Genomic DNA, 22,797 nt, shown 5'->3' with positions numbered 1-22,797 from the left:
TTTTATTTTTTATTTTGTTTAGCTTTATTTTGTTATTGTTGTCATCCCCATTTCAAAAGAGACTCGTGGTGATCTAGGTAAAATCTGTGGAGGTATAAGCAAAAGATTCACCTGTGCTAAATAAAATCTTACACAAATTAAGCAAAGAAGCCTCCTTTGCTATCTTTACCTGGCTTATACACATCCCTGTGCCTACAGTGATTCCAACTGAGTTTTATGAAGTTTTGATGGGAAATGGAACCTAGGAGAGTGCTTCCTATAGAAGCAAGGAGACTTAAGATTCCAACTAATTGTGCCAATGAAGTAAGAATCTAGAACTTCTAGGATATTGGCCAAAAAGTCCAGAATTCCAAACTAGCTGGATCCCAAGAAAAATTCAAAGGGCACATCTCCATGGAAGCATGAGATTTTAACTGGATTACACTTAAGCTTCAATGTCTTACAACACAGCCTAGCAAATGTCATAGATTATTACCAGCCACATCCATTTCACTACTTCTTGGTGCCTGTAATGGGTGTTGGGGATGATAGGGAGTCTAGAGGTGACTTTCCTCATCATTCAACAGATAAATATGAATTAAGAAAAACTTATTAATAGTTTTGATTGCTTATAGTTCAAAGGTAGCTCCACATTCCTTTCTCATTTACCCTCCTCTCATTTTCTGTCATTTCAGTGCTAATTTTCTCCAAAGTACTGGTTTTCTCTCAGGGTCCACCCAGGTTCAGATTGCCTCATTTCTCAACATTTTTCTTCCTTCTGAAATCCCAACACATCATAGTCATCCATTTTCTACTTTCCCATATCCCTAAATGCAAATATCCCACATAGCTTTTTTTAAAAAAATAATGCTTTAATTGGGTAATAGGCACAAAAACAGTTAGAATTCTACTTGGCTAACTCTTTCTTCCTGTCCCTAAAAAAACAATCAAGGAGTGAATGTTTTAAGTGTTTGTTTGTATATGTGTGTGTATTGATGGAGTGAGTTAGCTGATTAGCTACAAGAATAACTACAGACATAATAGACTTTATGCTGAAGGTCTGCTACTAAAAAACTGGTAGAGACAATGTTTTGCTAAATTGAATAAGATATTCTATTAACACATTACCAAGCTTTTGATCTCATTAAAATGACTTAATTTGGAAATAATTTGTAAATAAAATATAAAAAATGGCAGGCAACTCACTGATTCATAGAACATTAGTGCTGGAAGGGATTTTAGGCATTCTCAAATTCCATGTTTTCCATTTCACCAATGAGGAAAAAATAAAGTTTAGAGGAGTAAATGATTTGTCAGTGGTCACTTAAACAGACTTGACATTTCTCAATAGCTGATTCAGTATTCTTTGCAGTGGCCCAGGAAATGGTTCTTGCCCAGGCATGTAGTCATAGAAATACTTTACTTTATTGGAGGACTGGAGGAATGTTTAACATTTTAAAATACTTCATTCGTTTCATTATAATTATTTAAATTTTTTTCTTCTCATACAATATTTTAGAAATATGCTTTTCATGGACTTCTTTCTAGCTATTTTTTTTTAGTGTAAATGAAGATCCTATTTCAAAAATACAGTGCTGGGCACTTGCATGGGAAATAAGAATGCAGTATGTCTTTTAGACTGTAAGATGGAAGCTAAGTTGACATAGTAGAAACTTCTCTAGTTTCAGCAAATATGGGGTTTCCTTTTTCTACTCTGCTTGCTTGAATTACAAACGACTCCTTGAAGCATCTGTTTTCACTAAATTTGACAGTCAGGAAGGAAGGTTCACAATTTCAGCAGCTGTTATTTGTTTTTTCCTTTACTGAGATGAACAGCAAGACCACAGTGTCTGGAGATTTGTTTGATTACTCAGCAGGACAGTAGAAGCTAAAGCAGGAAGATGATAGGAAGTGTGAGAGGAGAGAAGAAGGCATGGCATGAGCAAACATCAAAAAAGCCTGGTTTGAGAAGAAGGATACAAAAATAAAGTTTACTTTAACCACATGGTGACCAGAAAGAATATGACTGAGGCAAAATAGCTGAAGTCAGGGGCTGATTCAAGGGCACTTGTTATGTATATTATATATAAACCAAATCATAGACATCATTATTTACAAAGTCAACTTTCACATTATTGAGGATTAGGTTGACAGACAGTATTCTGTAACCCATAATGCCCTCTTTTTTGCAAAAACAATTATTAAATTGTAAAATAAGAGAATATTTGTTTTCAAAGGACCTAAGACAGAATATTAGGTACCTTGTTCAACAATTGATTAAGGGGACAAGTTTGGAATTCAGGGTGTGGACAACCAAGCTAGAAGCAGAAATTAAAAGTGCAGAGTTGAGCAGAGCACACAACTTAGGGAAGATGCAGGAAAAAAAAAAACAAGATGCCATCAGGACAATGAAAGCAAATGAGTCCACTAGCAAAACAGAATCCCAGAGCTAGGCTTCTTTACCAGAGGAAAACAGATACATTTATTCTCAGTGAAGTGTTCGAAACTGTTTCAGTTCACTAAGCTGCAGAAAGCAGATACCATGAAATGTGCTGACTTTCAACAGCGTGAATTTATTAGCTTACAAGCTCACAGTTCTGAAGCCCTAAAAATGTACAAATCAAGCCATCATCGAGACAATACCTTCTTCCTGAAGACTAGCTGCCAGTGATCCTGGACTTCTCTGTCACATGGCAAGGCAAATGGCAGCATCTTCTGGTCTCTCCCTTCTCTTCCAGGTTTTGTTGCTTTCAGCTTCTTGATTCCATGGCTTTTTCTCTTCTCTGCATTCATCTTATAAGACTACTGTAAGAGGATTGATATAGGGGAGACAAGTATGTCTCAGTTCAAGAGGATTAAGAACCACCCTGAATGAGGTGGGTAGCATTTTTAGATTATAATAGCCAAAAGTTCCTACTTACAATGGGTCCACAACTACAGGAATGGATTAAATTTAAGAACATGAGTTTTCTGGGCTACATACCACTTCAAACTACAAAATCACAAAATTAGGACCCAACCTGAATGAGGTGGGTAACATTTTAAGATTATACTAACCGAAAGTTCCTACTTACAATGGATCTACACCTACAGGAATGGATTAAATTTAAAAACATGATTTTTCTGGGCTACATACAGCTTCAAACAACAAAATCACAAAATTTGTTTCTGTGTAGTGATCCCACTCATGTGACAGGGGTAAGTAGTATATCTCTGTACAGGCTAGATGAGAAATTTGAAGTGTACAAGACAGGGGTCCAGTAGTCCAAGTGGAAAAGTTATGAGAAAAATATTCTTCCCTGAAGATGTAACAGGAAATGTGAGGGTTTGTTTAGTGAACGATGCTTTTGAAAGCTGTATATAAAGTAAAGAACCCTGTTTTCAAGGAAAAAAAATGAGTGATGATTGTTTGCCAATTAAAAAAGCAGGAAATGCTGAGCCAGAGTCTAAAATGAATGGACGGCTATCTATTTCTGATCAACTAACCATATGAAGACACCAAAGCCAGAGAGTGTTCTACATGATTCTTTTAAGTGGGAATTTAATTTCAGCTGACTGGACTTTAAAAAAAAAAAACAAAAACTATATATTCAAACTTTGAAATGAATTATTTTCTTTTAAAAGAAGAAATCTTTATTTTATTTTCAATGTGGGTCACAATGACCTTAAATTATTCTTTGGAGAACAAAGGTGTGCTCAATGTCATGCATAGAAATGTGTAGAAATTTGCTGCTATTTTACAGTTAGGAGGATTTGATAATACAAGAATTCCAAAAAGAAAGAAAAGTTTTAAAACTGAGTTTTTGCAAACTTGAACAGTGCTGTGCATATTTTGAGGGAGAAAGAAACATGGCCCACATTTCTTCGTGTTTTGACTATTGTTTGATGTAATTCAAGTTATTGGTTAATTAGACTAAGCCAAGAGAAATGTTTTTCTCCCTGAAAATCTGATTATTTTGTTTAAACATAAGTTATTACTCAAAGCTCCTCTTGATTTCATAGGAGATAAAATAAAATTGAAGAGTTTTTTAATTAGTAAAAAAATAACAACTATGGAATTGGCAAAAATCAAAGGGTGGATAAAATGTCTAATAGGATTGACATAGGGGAGACAAGTATGTTTCAATTCAAGACAGACATGATTGCAAGACAAAATAATGAATACTAGTTTAGTAATAACACATATTTTTAGAAGAAACTCAAAGCCAAGTGTTGGGTATTTTTCTTACACTTGCGGATTCAAAATATAATTCTTTTCTTGAGGGGGGGGGTGTGGTATCAAATTACTTTATTAGAAGGAATGGTACAAATGAAAGAACTTGGTCGATGTCGAAACAACTTCCAGAAAAGGTAAAGGTAAACCCAACATTCATGCACTGCTGGGTTGACCACAGCAGTCACCTCATGGCTCTGGGGAAGACAGCATAAGGCTTAGCTCTCATCATCACTGTTTCCCAAAGTGTGCCTGTCAAAGAGGTACTCACTAAGCCTGACTCTGGGGTCCCCGTCTTGAGCAAGTTGGTTATATAGCCACCAAATTCTTTCGTGGACTTCACCTGCTCATTCAGGTAATGTGTCTCAATGAAGTTACAAAAGTGGGGGTCATTTTTGTCAGTGGCCAGTTTGTGCAGTTCCAGTAGTGACCGATTCACCCTTTTTTCCAAGTGTAATGCATACTCCATTGCATTGGCAATATATCCCAGTCGTCTCGTTCTGGTTCCTTGATATCCTGAAGGAAGATTTGGCCACCTCGTTGGTTCTGCAGCTTCCTAAGTTTCTCAGTATGTTCCCTCTCTTCATGAGATTGGCGAGGAAAATATTCGACAATGTTCTTCAAAGCCACATCATCACAGTCAAAGAAGTAAGACACTGACAGGTAGACATAGGAGGCATGGAGCTCCAGGTTGATCTGGGGGTTGATGGCCGCCTCTGAGTCCTGTTTATATTTCTGGTGCACCTGCAGTGGGGATGAGGTTATCATGATGGGCACTTGAGGAGAGGAAGCGGTGGCTGCGGGGGCTAGAGCAGTGGCTGAGGGCTGCTCGGAGAGGCCCCAGGTTCCGTTCAAGCACTGTTGAAACAGGAAGCCATTGTGACTCTCACGCAAATGTCTGGCCCAATTCTTTTTGATAAATTGTGAAAAATGTTCACCTGATGGAGTATCTGGCAGGAGAGAGAAATCCAATGAGTTTATAGTCCTTTCAAAAATAACATTTTAAGAAGTGCTATTTGTATGTTTTGCATTTTAGCTTTAGTAGAGCTAATGAGTATATATTGCCATTAAAATTTTCAGATTGTTTTGCACTTTACATTAATAAAAACAGATTTTTGTCTTTGGGAAACAAAATATTGGTATAATGATAGAACATGAATCAGAGTAGTTATATACATTTTAAGGGTCCTATTTATAATAATAATTTTCAAAAGCAATGTTCCTAGACCAAGATTATTGATTTAGTTATGAAGTTTCCTCTCTCTTTTATTCCCTATCTCAATTGAAGGCACTTGCTGTACAAAACAGCACATTTAGAGTCATCCTTGGCATTTCCACAACTACAATACCTAATCATTTTGATTTGGGTTGATAAATATAATTTCTCCATTTTTTTATTCCTTAATTTTATTAGAGAAGTTATAGGTTTTCAGAAAAATCATACATAAAGTACAGAGTTCCCAAAAACCACACTATTATTAACACCTTGCATTAGTTTGGTACATTTATAATAATTAATGAAAGAACATTTTAATAATTGTACTATTAACTATGATCCATCATTTACAATAGGGTTCAATGTTTGTGTTGTACTGTCCTGTTTGGGGTTATTTTTTTTTTATTGAGATTGTTCACATACCATACAATTATCCAAAGATCCAAAGTATACAATCAGTTGCCCATTGTACCATCATACAGCCATGTATCCATCACCACAATTAATTTTTTTTTTCAATTTTTAGAACATTTTCATTACTCCAGAAAAGAAACAAAGACAAAAAAAGGAAACTCAAATCCTCCCATACCCCTAACCACTCCCCCTCCTCCATTATTGATTCATAGTTTTGGTATAAAACTGTTGATGAAGAAATGTTAAAATACTTCTAACTGTAGTGTATAGTTTGCAATAGGTATATATTTTTTCCTATATGCTTCTCTATTATTAACTTCTAGGTATAGTGTCATACATTTGTTCTAGTTCATGAGAGAGGTTTCTATCTGTACAGGTAATCACAGATACTGTCCATCACAAGATTCACTGCTTTATATATTCCCATCTTTTAACCTCCAGCTTTCCTTCTGGTGACGTACATGACTCTGAGCTTACCCTTTCCACCACCTTCATACACCATTCAGCACTGTTAATTCATTCTCACAACATGATTTTCATGTCTGTCCATTTCCATAGGTTTAAGTTCATCCTAGTTGAACATTCTGCTCATAATAAGTAACTGCTCCCCACTCTTTAGCCTCATTCTATATCCTGGTAACTTATATTTCATGTCTATGAGTTTACATATTATAATTAGTTCCTATCAGTGAGACCCTGAAATATTTGTCTTTATGTGTCTGTCTTATTTCACTCAATATAGAGCCCTCAAGTTTTCTTCATCAACCCATTTTTTTAAGATGTTTTTGAACACACCCTACCTTCCATCCTAAGTAAACTATCATTGGTTCCCTGTATAGTAACATATTTATGTTTTCAGCACCATCACCACTGTCTATATAAGGGCAGCTCTATTTCTTCAACAAAGAAGGAAGAAGAGTCAAAGAAGGTAGAGAGACAAAAGAAGAAAGGGAGAGAGAAAAAAGAAAACATGACAGCTAAGAAGCAACAAAAGGAAAGATAACATTAAACTAAAGTAGAATAAAGAGTCAAACAACATCATCAATGCCAGGAGTCCCATACCCTTCCCCTATGTTTCCCCCCATATGCATTTATCTTTGGTATATTGCCTTTGTTGTATTAAAGGAAGCATAATACAATGTTTCTGTTAATTATAGTCTCTAGTTTGCATTGATTATATTTACCCCAATCCCACCCTATTTTTAATACCTTGCAATGTTGACATTCATTTGTTCTACCTCATGTAAAAACATATTTGTACCTTTTATTATAATTGTTGAGCACTCTAGGTTTCACTGAGTTGTACAGTCCTAGTCTTTATCTTTCCTCTTTCCTTCTGGTGTCCCATGTGCTCCTAACCTTCCTCTCTCAACCATACTCACAGACATCTTTGTGCAGTGTACTTACATTGCTGTGCTACTATCTCCCAAAATTGTTTTCAAAACCTCTCACTCCTGTCTTTTCCTTTCTGTCTGCAGTGTTCCCTTTAGTGTTTCTTGTAGAGCAGGTATCTTGTTCACAAGCTCTGTATTTGTCTGTTTGTCTGAGAATATTTTAAGCTCTCCTTCATATTTGAAGGACAGTTTTGCCCGATACAGGATTCTTGGTTGGAGGTTTTTCTCTTTCAGTATCTTAAGTATATCACCCCACTTCCTTCTTGCCTCCATAGTTTCTACTGAGAAACCTGCACATAGTCTTATCAAGCTTCCTTTGTATGTGATGGATTGCTTTTCTCAGCTGCTTTTAGGATTCTCTCTTTATCTTTGACATTTGATAATCTGCTTATTAAGTCTCTTGGTATAGGCCTATTCAGATCTATTCTATTTGGGGTACGCTGTGCTTCTTGGATCTGTAATTTTATGTCTTTCATAAGAGATGGGAAATTTTCATTGATTATTTCCTCTATTATTGCTTCTGCCCCTTTTCCCTTCTCTTCTCCTTCTGGGACACCCACAACACCTACCTTCCTGCATTTTGTTTTGTCCTTAAGTTCCTGGAGACATTGCTCGTATTTTTCCATTCTTTTCTCTATCTATTTTTTGTGTGTGTAGGCTTTCAGGTGTCTTGTTCTCCAATTCCTAAGTCTTTTCTTCTGCTTCTTGAGATCTGCTGTTTTATGCTTCCATTGTGTCTTTCATTTCTTTTGTTGTGCCTTTCATTTCCATAGCTTCTGCCAGTTGTTTTTTCTAACTTTCTATTTCTGCCTTATGTGCACCCAGTGTTTTCATTATATGCTTCATCTCTTTTGCCACAACTTCCTTAAACCTTTTGAATTGATTTAGAATTAGTAGTTTCAATTCCTGTATCTCAGTTGAAGTGTAAGTTTGGTCCTTTGACTGGGCCATAACTTCATTTTCCTTAGTGTAGTCTGTAGTTTTCTGTTGTCTAGGCCTCTGGTTTCCTTAGTTATCCCAATCAGGTTTTCCCAGACCAGAATGGGCTCAGGTCTTGCAAGGAGGCAATAGTATCCAGTTTCGCTGAGGGTGTCTTAGAAGATTGATACACTCTGTAAGGCCTCAAGCCACTGTGCTTTTCTACCCAACAGGTGGCACCTGTCAGCCTGTAGCTCCCAACCGTTATAAGGTGGTGTGGCCTGTGGCTGTTTTCCAGGCTCTGGGGTCTGGTTCTGAATGGAAGGTGGGTAGTACAGCTTGTCACCACCTTCTTCCTCTTAGGGAAGATACACCTCCTAGAGAGAGGTAGTTTATATTTGAATAGTCTCTCTGCCTATGGTATCTCCACCCTTGTCTGGGTCAGAACTCTGGGAACTGAAAATGGCTGATGCTTCCTCCACTGAGCCAAAAAAGGGACAGAAAGCCCCCTTCAGGGCCAGCCTGCAGCCACTCTCTAGCTCTCCAAAGTTAGTCATCACCAAAAGCCTCTGCTTGTTAGGGATTCGTGGCTTGTATTGAGCTGTCCATGTTTGTTAATTCATTCACTCAGAGAGTGCTGCTCTCTAGCACCATAATGCTTTGCAGTTTGGGCCATGGGGGTTTAGGATCTCCTGGCTTGGATCCAGTTTTTACTTACATATTTTATGCTGTGATCTCAGGCATTCGTCCTAATTCAGGTTGGTGTATGATGAATGGACAGTCATGTTTGTCCCCCTGCAGTTATTCCAGATTATTTACTAGTTGTTCCTGGTTGTTTATTAGTTATTCCAGGAGGAAAAACTAGCTTCCACTCCTCTCTATGCTGCCATCTTCTTCCTTCCTCCTATGAAGGTTTTTAAAAAATTGTGTTCTAGTAACATTTATGTATTCTAAAATTTCTACTTTTAACCACATTTGCATATATAACTTAGTACTGTTAAATGCTTTCAATATGTTGTGTTACCATCATCACTTTCCATTACCAAAATTTTACAACCAACCCAAATACAAATTTGGTACAATTTAAGCATTAACTGACTGTTACCTACCCCCAGCCCAGTTCCTGGTAAACTATATTCTAGATTCTGTCTCTGTGAGTTTGCTCATTCTAATTTTTTTAAAATATGTGCCTGGCTTATTTCACTGAACAACATGTCTTCAAGACTCATTCATGTTTTCACAAGTATATGCTGAGTAATATCACCTTGTATGCATATACCACATTCTGTTTAGTTGATGGACATCACATTCCGTTGATGGACACTTGAGTTGCTTCCATTTATGGCAATTGTATCTAACGATGCTATGAACAATGGTGTGAAAACATCTGTTTGAGTCCCTTGTTTCAATTCTTTTGGGTATATTCCTAGAACTGGGATTAGCAAGGAACTGCCAAACTGTCCTCCATAGCAGCTATACCATTTCACATTCCAACCAGCAATGAATGAGTGTTCCTATTTCTTCACATCCTCTCCAATACTTGTAATTTTCTGTTTTTTAACAGTAATCATTTTAGTGGGTGTGAAATGTTATTACATTGTTTTCTTGATTTTCATTTTTCTATTAGGTAATGATTTTGAGCATCTTTTCATGTGTATTTTGGACATTTGTAAACCTTCTTTGGAGAAATGACTATTCAAGTCTTTTGCCCATTTTTAAAATGGATTATTTGTCTTTTTATTTTGGGGTTGTAGGATGTCTTTATATATTCTGGATATTAAGCCCTTATCAGATATGTGGTTTTGAAATGTTTTCTTCCATTGAGTAAGTTGTCTTCTCACTTTAATGATAAAGTACCTTGATACAGTCCCATTTATCTATTTTTTTCTTTGTTACATGTGTTTTGGATATAAAGTCAAAGAAACTATTGCCTAACAAAAGATCCTGAAACTATTTCCCAATGTTTTCTCTGACTTTTATAGTCCTGGTTCTTATATTTAGGTCTTTGATCCATTTTGAGTTAAATATTGTATATGGTGTGAGAAAGGGATCCCCCTTTGCATATGGACATCCAGTTCAACAAGCACCATTTTTTTGAAGATCCTAGTCTTTACCAATTGAGTGGACTTGGCACTTTTGCCAAAATTCATTTGCCCATAGATGTGAGAGTCTATTTCTAAACTCTTAATTCATTTCCATTGGTCTATGTATCCTTCCATGTGCCAGTGCCATGCTGTTTTGACCAGTGTAGATTTGTAATATATTTAGTTAGGAAGTGTGATTCCTCCAACTTCTTTCTTCTTTTTCAAAATGGCTTTGGCAATTTGCAGCCCCTTACCTTTTCAAATAAATTGGATAATTGGCTTTCCCATTTCTGCAAATAGGCTGCTGGAATTTTGATTGGGATTGCACTGAATCTGTAAATAATTCTGGGTAGAACTGACATCCTGATAGTATTTTGTTTTCCTATCTGTGAGCATGGAATGGCCTTCCATTAATTTAGATTTTTGATTTCTTTTAGCAAAGTTTTGTAGTTTTCCAGGTATAAGTGATTTAAGTCTTTAGTTAAATTTATTCCTAGTTATTTAATTATATTAGTTGAATTGTAAATGGAATTTTTGTCTTGATTTCATTCTTGATATACAGCTCATTACTACTGTATAGAAACACTACTGATTTTTGCATGCTAATCTTTTATCCTGCCATTTTGCTGAATTCACTTAGCTGTGGTAGTGCTGTTACAGATTTTTCAGGATTTTCTATATATAGGATCATGTTTTCCATAAGCAGTGGAAGTTTTACTTCTTCCTTTCCAATTTGTATGCCTTTAATATCTTTTTCTTGCCTACTTACTCTAGCTAGAACCTCCAGTACAGTGAATTACAGTGGTGACATGTGCATCCTTGTCTTGTTGCTAGTCTCAGAGGGGAAGCTTTTATTCTTTAACCATTGAGTATGTTAGCAGTGGGTTTTACATACATGCCCTTTATTATGTTAAGGAAATTTCCTTCTATTCCTATTTTTATAAGTGATTTTATTAAGAAAAGATGCTGAATTTTGTCAGAAGCTTTTTCTGCATCAATTGGGTTGATCATTTTTTTTTTAATCCTTCATTCTGTTAACATGATGTACTATGCTAATTGATTTCTTTTTATGTTGAACCACCCTTGCATACCAGAGATAAATTTCACTTGATCTTGGTGTATAATTCCTTTATTTTGCTGTTGTATTCAATTTGGTAGTATTTTGTTGAGAATTTACATCCTTATTCATACAGGAATTGTTGTGTAACTTTCTTTTCTTGCAGTATCTTTATTAGGCTTTTCTATTACAGTAACATTGGCCTCATAGATTGAGTTAGGTAGTATTCCCTCCTCTTCAATTTTTTGGAAGAGTTTGAGCAAGATTGGCATTAATTCTTTTTGGAAAGTTTTGTAGAATTCACCTGTGAAGCCATCTGACCTTGGGCTTTTATTTTGGGGGGAGGTTTTTGATTTCTTATTCAATCTCTTTACTAGTTATTGCTTTGTTGAGATCATCTATTTCTTCTTGAGTCAGTGTAGGTAGTTTGTGTGTTTCTAAGAATTTTTTCATTTAATCTGTTATCTAATTTATTAGTACACAGTTGTTCATAATATCCTATTACAGTCTTTTTAATTCAGCAGGGTTGGTAGTAATGTACCCCTTTTCATTTCTGATTTTTGTTATTTGTATCTTCTCTTTTATTTTCTTTGTCAGTCTAGCTAAAAGTTTGTCAATTTTATAGATCTTTACAAAGAACCAACTCCTGGTTTTGATGATACTCTCTGTTGTTTTATATTCTCAATTTCATTTATTTCTACTCTAATATTTTTTGTTTCTTTCCCTCTGCTTCCTTTGGGTTTAGTTTCATGCTCTTTTTCTAGTTCTTGCATGTGTGCAGTTAGGTCTTTGATTTTTATCTCCTTCTCTTTTAATGTAAGCATTTAGGGCTATAAATTTCCCTCTCAGCACTGCCTTCACTGCATCCCATAAGTTTTAATATGTTGTATTCTTATTTTCACTTGTCTCAAAATATTTTCTGATTTTCCTTGTGATTTTCTCTTTGACTCACTGATTATTTAAGAGTGGATTTTTCAGTTGTATGTGGCACTTCTCAGCTGCTTGTGTTCTTTCCTGGGTCTCTGTGAACTTGAGTCCCTGTGTCTGGACATGAGTGGAGCTCTAATTTGCTGCCATGAGTGGCTTTATAGTCTGCATCCATGGCAGGTGGAAGAAAAGCCAGGATGCCTCTGTGTGACATCTAAGCAGTTCAGGATGAGTGAAGGGGAGGGTTCCAGACTGGCGGGTCTGGGATGTAAATCTCCTGTTTTTGCTGTTTTTATTTTCTTTTTAATTTTGTTTTCTTTTTATTAGTTCAGCATTTATGGAGTATTTTCCAGTCTCTATTGTCCTCCATAGTTCCACTGAAAGTTGGATTTTTCCTTTTATTAGTTGTTTTTGAGGGGATGCTTTTCCAGGGGATATCTTATGTCACCATATTGATGACACCCTTCTCTTTACTTTTTTCATCTCTATGCTCACTATCCTAGTTCAATTTTTATTCATTTTTTTTGCACTAGACCTACTGAGTAGCTTTCCAGTAGATCTCCCTGCCTCAAATTTTACAACTAATAGGTCTTAGTGAAATGGAAATACATATACATATATATGGACTATACAAGGAATATTTGAACTTCTGATGGTAAGATTATAAGTGTATTTTTGTCTGTTATTGATCTGTATTTTTTGTTTTGTTTTACACTGAACTTGCATTAGCTCTGTAGTTAGAGTATAAAATTAAAAATTTTCTAACCTGATCACATACATGGTCTATCTATATCTGAAAATATTGCATCAGTATTGAACCTCATCAACTCAAAATTTACTGGTTAAATTTTTAGTATGACACAATCATAGTAGATTAGCTTATTCTGAAATAACAAGTAGTTATAAAATATCAGTGGCTTAATATAGAATATATTGATTTCTTGCTCATAAAAAGACTATTCTTGCAGAATCAGGCCTTATTTGCCTTTGTACCTGGAGTACCAGCACACAATAAGATCTTAATACATCTTTGTTCAGTGTATACCCTTCCTCTTTCTCCCCCAAATGCAGATTACTCCTTCCCAATTTCAGTTGTCTCTCATTGGTTGCTCTTCATTCCAGGATCCTTTGATATTAGCTCCTTATAAATATGCTGCTCTGCTACCTGTAGACTAGGTAACTCATGCAGAATTGTGCTCTGGCTCCAAAGGTATTCTGCCTGGAGGTAGTACATATTAATGCATCTTACATATCATTGCTCAGATTTAGTTGCAGGGCCATAGCTAAATCAAGAAGGCATATTCCTGGAAGACGAAAAGAACCAGAAAGTTTTAGGGACATTAATCATTTTTACAAAAATCATTTGTAAATTAAAAAAAAAATTTAATGGGCTTCAACATTTAAGTTTAGTGCTTCAAAGAGATATTACATTTACAAATAACTGGGCCAGTTTTATGGGGGGAGACAACATACAAGCTCTCAATAATTATATTAAAAGTAGATGTGAGTCACCCATCGAAAGAAGGCCAATGCAATGAAAGGTAACAGGAGAGGAATGGGTCCTAAGAAACTTGCTGAAATCAACTCAATTTCATATATAATGTGGAGAATGAACCTTCTGTTTTTACTCTTATTTTACTCACATGCTCACCTTTAAAAAATAGTAAATGATACTGGGCCTGAAGAGCTCATGCCTACAGGTGAGAACAAGAGTTTATGATGCCACATTGAGTGTTCTTTCAGTTTGTAGTAGTCATTCCCTGTAATAATAGTCACAGCAAGTTGTTCTAACAGAATTCTGTATGAATTACCCTGACATACCTCACTATGTCTTTTCCTCTGAGGAAAAAATCTGCTAAATGTATATGGACTTTGGTTTGCCAGTGTCCACATGACTAGATTCCTTCCAAATTGGAAATGAAAGTTTGAAATTTGTGGAATACTGACAAAATATGTGATACATTTTGCTTTCATGTATTTGGTGAGTAATAAAGCAGGGAGATATTATAAAAAAGAGGAAGGACAGGCATGACAAGATAGTGGAGTGGTGAGGTGTGGGTTTTAGTTACTCCTCAAGGGCAGTAGGTAGAAAGCCAGGAACTGTGTGGACTGGACACCGCAGAGCAATTTGATTTTGGGCCTATTTCTTATAATACTCACGAACATGTGGAGCAGAAGAGATCAGCAAAATCTGTAAGTTCTCACTGCCAGGGGACCTATGCCCCTCCCTGTCAGGCTCAATCCTGTGGGAGGAGGGGCTGTGGGTGCTGGGAACCAGGAGGGAGAACTACAGTCACAGCTTTGATTGAAAACTCAGACTGCTGATTGGAAAGTCCAAACATAGATAGACTGAGACCAGACACCAGAGAATCTGGAGCAGTCAGCCTGGTGGAGAGGAGATAGGCCTAGCAAAAACAGAAAAAAACAAACAAACAAACAAAAAAAAAAACACCTGAAAATAAAAACAGAGACTTTTTGGAGTCCCAGTGAATATAAAACAGAGAAGGGCAGGGCTCAAACAGAATCAGGCTTATATGCAAATCCAGAGGGCTAAGACCCTTGTCTGAAGAGCTGGTTTCTCTGCTTTCTTGATTGTTTCTTATGGCCCTAAATTCCCTGTCTCTTAGCATTTCAATAGCCCATTAGATCTGCAAGGAGGGCCCTTCTTTTCTTTTTCTTTTCTTTTTTAAATCTTTTTCTAAAACAATTACTCTAAGAAGCCCATTACAGAAAGCCTCAAAGACTTGCAATTTGGGCCTAGGCAAGAGCGGAGCTAAGTTGGGCTCTGAGGGACAAAGCAATAAGTCTAGTGGCTGAGAAAATGCACTAAACACCATAACTTCCCAAGAAAATGGGGGCATTCCCTTATAGCCATCTTCCCAGTGGGCTGGGAACACTCCTGCTGGACATCAGTGCCACAGCCCAGAGCTGCCCCAAAGAACCCAGTGTGACAGGGTGTTTCCAGAAACATGTGCATACACCACAATATCTGGCATGGACAATAGACTTCCACACACCTGAAGCTAATTGTCCTGGAGCTGGGAAGGTGGAGCTGTCTGAAAAGGGAGAAATTAACATGCCTTATTCAGCTGTCTGTTCAGTAGGCTGGGAAAGCCCCTACATGCCCCTGTGGCCCAGAACTTCCTTGGGGGATGGCACTCACCAATGATGTAGCACAATCTTCCCTCAGCAGAGGCCCTAGAAGGGCATGAATTGGAAGAGGGACCCACTCACAAGTCCCAGGGACCATACACCAATACCAAGGGCTTGTGGGTCAGTGACAGAGACCAACTGTGGCAAGACTGAACTGAAAGATTAGATTATTGCAACAACTTTAAATCTCCAGGAACCCCTGGAAGATTTGATTATTAAAACCACCCTCCCTCCCTAACTGCTCAGACACATGCCCCTCATTCAGGGCGGACAGCACCAACAACACATGCAAACTTGGTGCACCAATTGGACCCCCACAAGACTGAGAACCCCAATCACCACAAAGACAAAGTTAGGGAGAACTGGCTTGAGGGGAATAGGTGGCTTGAAGATGCCACCTGCTGGTTAAAGTGTACTCCACCAAGTTGTAGATCTGACAAATTAGAGATAAGTCTTTGAATTAACCTACAAATCCAAAAAGAACCATATAAAGTTAAGCAAATGCCAAGAGGCCAAAAACAGAAAATTTTAAGCATATGAAAAAATCACATGATATGGATAACCCAAACCCAAACACCCAAATCAAAACATCAGAGGAGACACAGTACTTGGAACAGTTAATCAAAGAACTAAAGACAAACAATGAGAGCATGGCACAGGATATAAAGGACATGAAGAAGATGCTAGAAGAGCATAAAGAAGAAATTACAAGAGAAAAAAAATGACCTTATGGAAATAAAAGAAACTCTTGATCAAATTGAAAAGATTCTGGATAGTCATAGTACAAGAGTAGAGGAGACTGAACAGTGAATCAATGACCTTGTGGATAATAGAATGGAAAAATGAAAGAACAAAAGAAAGAATGGGGAAAAAATTGAAAAATTTGACATGGAACTCAGGGATATAATAGGTAATATAAAATGTCCAAATGTAAGAGTCATTGGTGTTCCAAAAGGGGAAGAGAAGGGTAAAGGTCTAGGAAGATTATTCAAAGAAATTGTTGGGGGAAACTTCCCAAACCTTCTAAACAACAAAAATGCACAAATCATAAATGCCCAGAAAACTCCAAATAGAATAAATCCAAATTTACCCAATCCAAGACATAGTCTGATCATATTGCCAAATACTGAATAGAAGGAGCAAGTTCTGAAAGCAGCAAGAGAAAAGCAATTCATCACTTACAAAGGAAACAGCATAAGACTAAGTAGTGACTACTCAGCGGCCACCATGGAGGCAAGAAGGGTGTGGCATGACATATTTAAAATTCTGAGAGAAAAATTGCCAACCAAGAAATCCTTATCCAGCAAAACTCTCCTTCAAATTTGAGGGAGAGCTTACATTTTTTACAGACAAACAAATGCTGAGAGCATTTGCTAACAAGACACCTGTCCTACTTGAGATACTAAAGGGAGCCCTACTGACAGACAAACAAAGAAAGGAGAGAGAAATGTGGAGAAAGGCTCAGCACTAAAGAGATTCAGTATGGGTATGTTAAAGGACATTAAAAGAGAGGGAGAAAAATATACCTGACAAACAAAAACCAAAGGATAGAATGGCTGATTCAAGAAATGCCTTCACAGTAATAACGTTGAATGTAAATGGATTAAAATCCCCAATTAAAAGATATAGATTGGCAGAATGGATCAAAAAATATGAACCATCAATATGTTGCATACAGGAGACTCATCTTCGACACAGACACAAAGAAATTGAAAGTGAAAGGATGGAAAAAATATTTTTTGGAAACTACAGCCAAAAGAAAGCAGGAGTAGCAATATTAATCTCAGACAAAATAGACTTTAAATGCAAGAATGTTATGAGAGACAAAGAAGGCCACTACATACTAATAAAAGGGGCAATTCAGCAAGAAGAAATAACAATCGTAAATGTTTATGCACCCAATCAAGGTGCCACAAAATACATGAGACAGACACTGGCAAAACTAAAGGAAGCAATTGATGTTGTCACAATAATTGTGGGTGATTTCAACACATCACTCTCTCCTCCAGATAGATCAACTGGATAGAAGACCAATAAGGAAATTGAAAACCTAAACAATCTGATAAATGAATTGGATTTAACAGACATATAAGAACATTACATCCCAAATCAGCAGGATACACATTCTTTTCTAGTGCTCATGGAACTTTCTCCAGAATAGATCATATGCTGGGACATAAAACAAGCTTCAATAAATTTAAAAAAATTGAAATTATTCTAAGCATATTCTCTGACCACAATGGAATACAATTAGAAATCAATAACCATCAGAGACTTAGAAAATTCACAAATACCTGGAGGTTAAACAATACACTCCTAAACAATCAGTGGGTTAAAGAAGAAATAGCAAGAGAAATTGCTAAATATATAGAGATGAATGAAAATGAGAACACAACATATCAAAACCTATGGGATGCAGCAAAAGTGGTACTGAGGGGGAAATTTATAGCACTAAACACATACATCAAAAAGGAAGAAAGAGCTACAATCAAAGAACTAATGGAGCAACTTAAGAAGCTAGAAAATGAACAGCAAACTAATCCTAAACCAAGTAGAAGAAAAGAAATAGCAAGAATTAAAGCAGAAATAAATGACATACAGAAAAAAATATAGAGAGAATAAATAACACCAAAAGTTGGTTCTTTGAGAAGATCAACAAGATTGGCAAGTCCCTAGCTAGACTGACAAAATCAAAATGAGAGAAGACCCATATAAACAAAATAATGAATGAGAATGGTGACATGACTGCAGATCCTGAAGAAATTTAAAAAAAAAATTATAAGATGATACTATGAACAACTGTATGGCAACAAACTGGATAATGTAGAGGAAATGAACAATTTCCTGGAAACATAGGAACAACCTAGACTGACCAGAGAAGAAATAGAAGACCTCAACCAACCAATCACAAGCAAAGAGATACAATCAGTCATCAAAAATTTCCGACAAATAAATGCCCAGGGCCAGATGGCTTCACAGGGGAATTCTACAGAACTTTCCAAAAAGAACTGTCACCAATCTTACTTAAACTCTTTCAAAACATTGAAGACAATGGAATACTACCTAACACATTTTATGAAGCTAACATCAATCTAATACCAAAATCAGGCAAAGATGCTACAAAAAAAGGAAAACTACAGGCCAATCTTCCTAATGAATATAGATGCAAAAATTCTCAACAAAATACTTGCAAATTGAATACAAAGACACATTAAAAAAATCATACACCATGACCAAGTGGCATTCATTCTAGGTGTGCAAGGATGGTTCAACATAAGAAAATGAATTAATGTATTACAACACATTAACAAATCAAAAGAGAAAAATCAAATGATCATCTCAATAGATGCTGAGAAAGCATTCAATGAAATCCAACATCCCTTTTTGATGAAAACACTTCAAAAGCTAGGAATCGAAGGAAACTTCCGCAATATGATACAAAGCATATATGAAAAACCCATAGCCAGCATAATACTCAATGGTGAGAGACTGAAAGCCTTCCCTCTAATATCAGGAATGAGACAAGGATGCCCGCTGTCACCACTGCTATTTAACATTGTGCTATAAGTGCTAGCCGGGGAAATCCAGCAAGACAAAGAAATAAAAGTCATCCAAACTGGAAAGGAAGAAGTAAAACTGTCAATATTTGCAGATGATATGATCTAATATCTGGAAAACCATGATAAATTGATGATACAGCTACTGGAGCTAATAAACAAATTCAGCAAAGTAGCAGATACAAGATTAATGCACATAAGTCAGTAATGTTTGTATATGATAGAAATGAACAAAGTGAAGAGACACTCAAGGCAAAGATACCATTTCCAATAGCAACTAAAAAAATCAAGTACCTAGGAATAAACTTAACTGAAGATATAAAAGACATATACAAAGAAAACTACATAACTCTGCTAAAAGAAATAGAAGGGGACCTTAAAAGATGGAAAAATATTCCATGTTCATGGATAGGAAGACTAAATGTCATTAAGATGTCAATTCTACCCAAACTCATTTAGAGATTCAATGCAATCCCAATCAAAATTCCAACAACCTACTTTGCAGACTTGGAAAAACTAGTTATCAAATTTATTTGGAAAGGGAAGATGCCTTTAATTGCTAAAAGACCCTAAAAATGGAAAACAAAGTGGGATGACTTACACTCCCTGACTTTGAAGCTTATTAATAAGCCACTGTAGTCAAAACAGCATGGTACTGTCACAAAGATAGACATATTGATTAATGGAATTGAATTGAGAATTTGGAGATAGACCCACAGATCTAGGGCTGACTGGTCTTTGATAAGGCACCCAAAGCCACTGAACTGGGACATAACAGTCTTTTCAACAAATGGGGTTGGGAAAATTGGATATCCATATCCAAAAGAATGATACTTCACACTCTACACAAAAATTAGCTTAATGTGGATCAAAGACCTCAATATAAAAGATAGTACAATAAAACTCCTAGAAGATAATGTAGGGAAACATCTTCAAGACCTTGTATTAGGCTTCCACTTCCTAGACCTTATACCCAAAGCATAAGCAACAAAAGAAAAAATAGATAAATGGGAACTCCTCAAGCTTAGAAGTTTCTGTACCTCAAAGGAATTTGTCAAACAGGTGAAAAGGCAGCCAAATCAATGGGAAAAATTTTTTGGAAACCATGCATCTGACAAAACACTGACATCTCACATATATAAAGAAATGCTACAATTCAACGACAATTGTACAGACAGCCCAGTTATAAAATGGGCAAAAGATATGAAAAGACAGTTCTCTGAAGAGGAAATACGAACGGCCAAGAAACATATGAAAAAATATTCAGGCTCACTAGCTATTAGAGAGATGCAAATTAAGACCACAATGAGATACCATCTCACACCAATTAGAATGGCTGCCATTAAACAAACAGGAGACTACAAATGCTGGAGAGGATGTGGAGAAATTGGAACTCTTATTCATTGTTGGCGGGATTGTATAATGGTTCAACCACTGTGGAAGTCAGTCTGGCAGTTCCTTAGAAAACTAGATATAGAGTTACCCTTTGATCCAGCTATTGCACTTCTCAATATATACCTGGAAGATCTGAAAGCAGTGACATGAACAGACATCTGCATACTGATTTTCATAGCAGCATTATTCACAATTGCCAAGAGATGGAAACAACCCAAATGTCCTTCAACAGGTGAGTGGATAAATAAAATGTGGCATATACACACGATGGAATACTATGCAAAAGTAAGAAGGAATGATGTCACAAAACATATGACAACATGGATGAACCTTGAAGACATAATGCTGAGTGAAATAAGCCAGGCACAAAAAGAGAAATATTATATGCTACCACTAATGTGAAAATTGAAAAATGTGAAATAAATGGTTTATAATGTAGAATGTTAGGGGAACTAGCGACAGAAAGCAAATAAATAAGGGGGAACCATAACCCAATAAGATCAGATAAGCTATCGTGGGTAAATCTAACATTCTGGGAATGCCCAGGAGTGACTATGGTTTGTTAATTTCTGGTTGATATGGTAGGAACAAGTTCACAGAAATGTTGCTATATTAGGTTATTTTCTTGGAGTAGAGTAGGAACATGTTGGAAGTGAAGTAGTTATTTTAGGTTAGTTGTCTTTTTCTTAATCCCTTGTTATGGTTTGTTTGAAATGTTTTTTATTGTATTTTTTTATTCTTTATATAGTTAATAGTTAATTTAAAAAAAAAAAGAGTTAATAAAAAAATGAAAAAAATATTCAGACCCACCCCCTGAGGAGTGGTGGAGAATGAAGGAGTGTTGGGCCTCCCCACCTTGATGTTGCTGTTGTGCTCACAGACATGGGGGACTGGTGGTTTGATGGGCTGAGCCCTCTACCACATGACTTGCCCTTGGGAAGACTGTTGCTGCAAAGGAGAGGCTAGGCCTCCTTATAATTGTGCCTAAGAGTCTCCTCCTTAATGCTTCTTTGTTACTCAGATGTGGCCCTCTCTCTCTAGCTAAGCCAAATTGGAAGGTGAAATTACTGCCCTCCCCACTATGTGGGATCTGACACCCAGGGGAGTAAATCTCCCTGGCAACATGGAATGTGACTCCTGGGGAGGAATCTAGACCCAGCATCATGGGATGGAGAACATGTTCCTGATCAAAAGGGGGATGTGGAAGGAAATGAAATAAGCTTCAGTGGCAGAGAGATTCCAAAAGGATCTGAGAGGTCACTCTGGTGGACACTCTTATGCACTATATAGACAACCCATTTTAGGTTCTAATGAATTGGAATAGCTAGCAGTAAATACCTGAAACTATCACACTACAACCCAGAACACTTGAATCTTGAAGACGATTGTACGAAAATGTAGCTTATGAGGGGTGACAATGTGATTGGGAAAACCATATGGACCACACTCCCCTTTGTCCACTGTATGGATGGATGAGTAGAAAAATGGGGGCAAATAAATAAATAAATAAATAAATAAATAAATAAATAAATGGCACCCAGTGTTCTTTTTTACTTTAATTGTTCTTTTTCACTTTGATTTTTATTATTATTTTTGTGTGTGTGGTAATGAAAATGTTCAAATTTTAATTTTGGTGATGAACACATAACTATAAAATGGTGCTGTGAACAATTGAATGTACACTTTGTATGACTTCTTGGTATGTGAATATATCTCAATAAAATTGAATTAAAAAAACAAAAAAAAAAGAGCAAGGATAGATGTGGGATAACAAATAACAGTGGATAACCCTAGTGTAGTGGGTTTAATAGTGGCCCCCAAAAATATATGTGCAAGTCCTAATACCAAGAACCTGTGAATGTGACCTTATTTGGCAAGATGATCTTTGCAGATGTAATTAAGTTAAGAATCTGGAGATGAGGTCATCCTGGATTTTGAGTTTGGGCACCAAATCAAATAATGTGTCCATAAAAGAGACAGAAGAGAAGAAGCAGAGAAGAGCAGAAGGCCATTTGAAGATGGAGGCAGAGATAGGGGTCATGCTGCCACATCCAGAGAATGACTAAAGCCAACAGAAGCTGGAGGAGGTAAGGAAGAATTCTCTCTTAGAGAGTGAATTTGGAGGGAGTGTTGCCCTGTCAATACTGAGATTTCAGACATCTGGCCTCCAGAATTGTGAGAGAATAAATTTCTGTTGCTTAACCCATGATGTTTGTGGCAACTTGTTATCAACCCTAGGAAATTAATGCATCCAGAATCTGCTCATTCACCCTGACCACAGAGACAAGTACAGTCAACTGCATCTGCACCTCTTCACACACACAACATAAAATTCCATTTATCTTCACTAACAAAAGAACTTCAGTTATCATATGTGGCAGATAATTGTCAATACTAAAATAGTTTTATTTCATATGATGTCATGGTTTTTATAGAATTTTTACTATATGTATGCCTCTCCTAGATATTTAAATTGTGGAAATTTGTTAG

At 36.5% G+C, this 22,797-nt stretch overlaps 1 pseudogene; it reads right to left on the bottom strand.

Moving 5' to 3' along the window:
* Positions 1-4,410: 4,410 nt before the first annotated feature.
* Positions 4,411-5,014, bottom strand: LOC119534345 (annotated as a pseudogene).
* Between the last annotated feature and the right edge of the window lie 17,783 nt (positions 5,015-22,797).

The sequence above is a fragment of the Choloepus didactylus genome, chromosome 1 (assembly GCF_015220235.1).
Source record: "Choloepus didactylus isolate mChoDid1 chromosome 1, mChoDid1.pri, whole genome shotgun sequence".
NCBI classification, from domain to species: domain Eukaryota; kingdom Metazoa; phylum Chordata; class Mammalia; order Pilosa; family Megalonychidae; genus Choloepus; species Choloepus didactylus.
The sequence above is the reverse complement of the archived record's forward strand: the minus strand, read 5'-3'. Positions and strand labels throughout refer to the sequence as shown.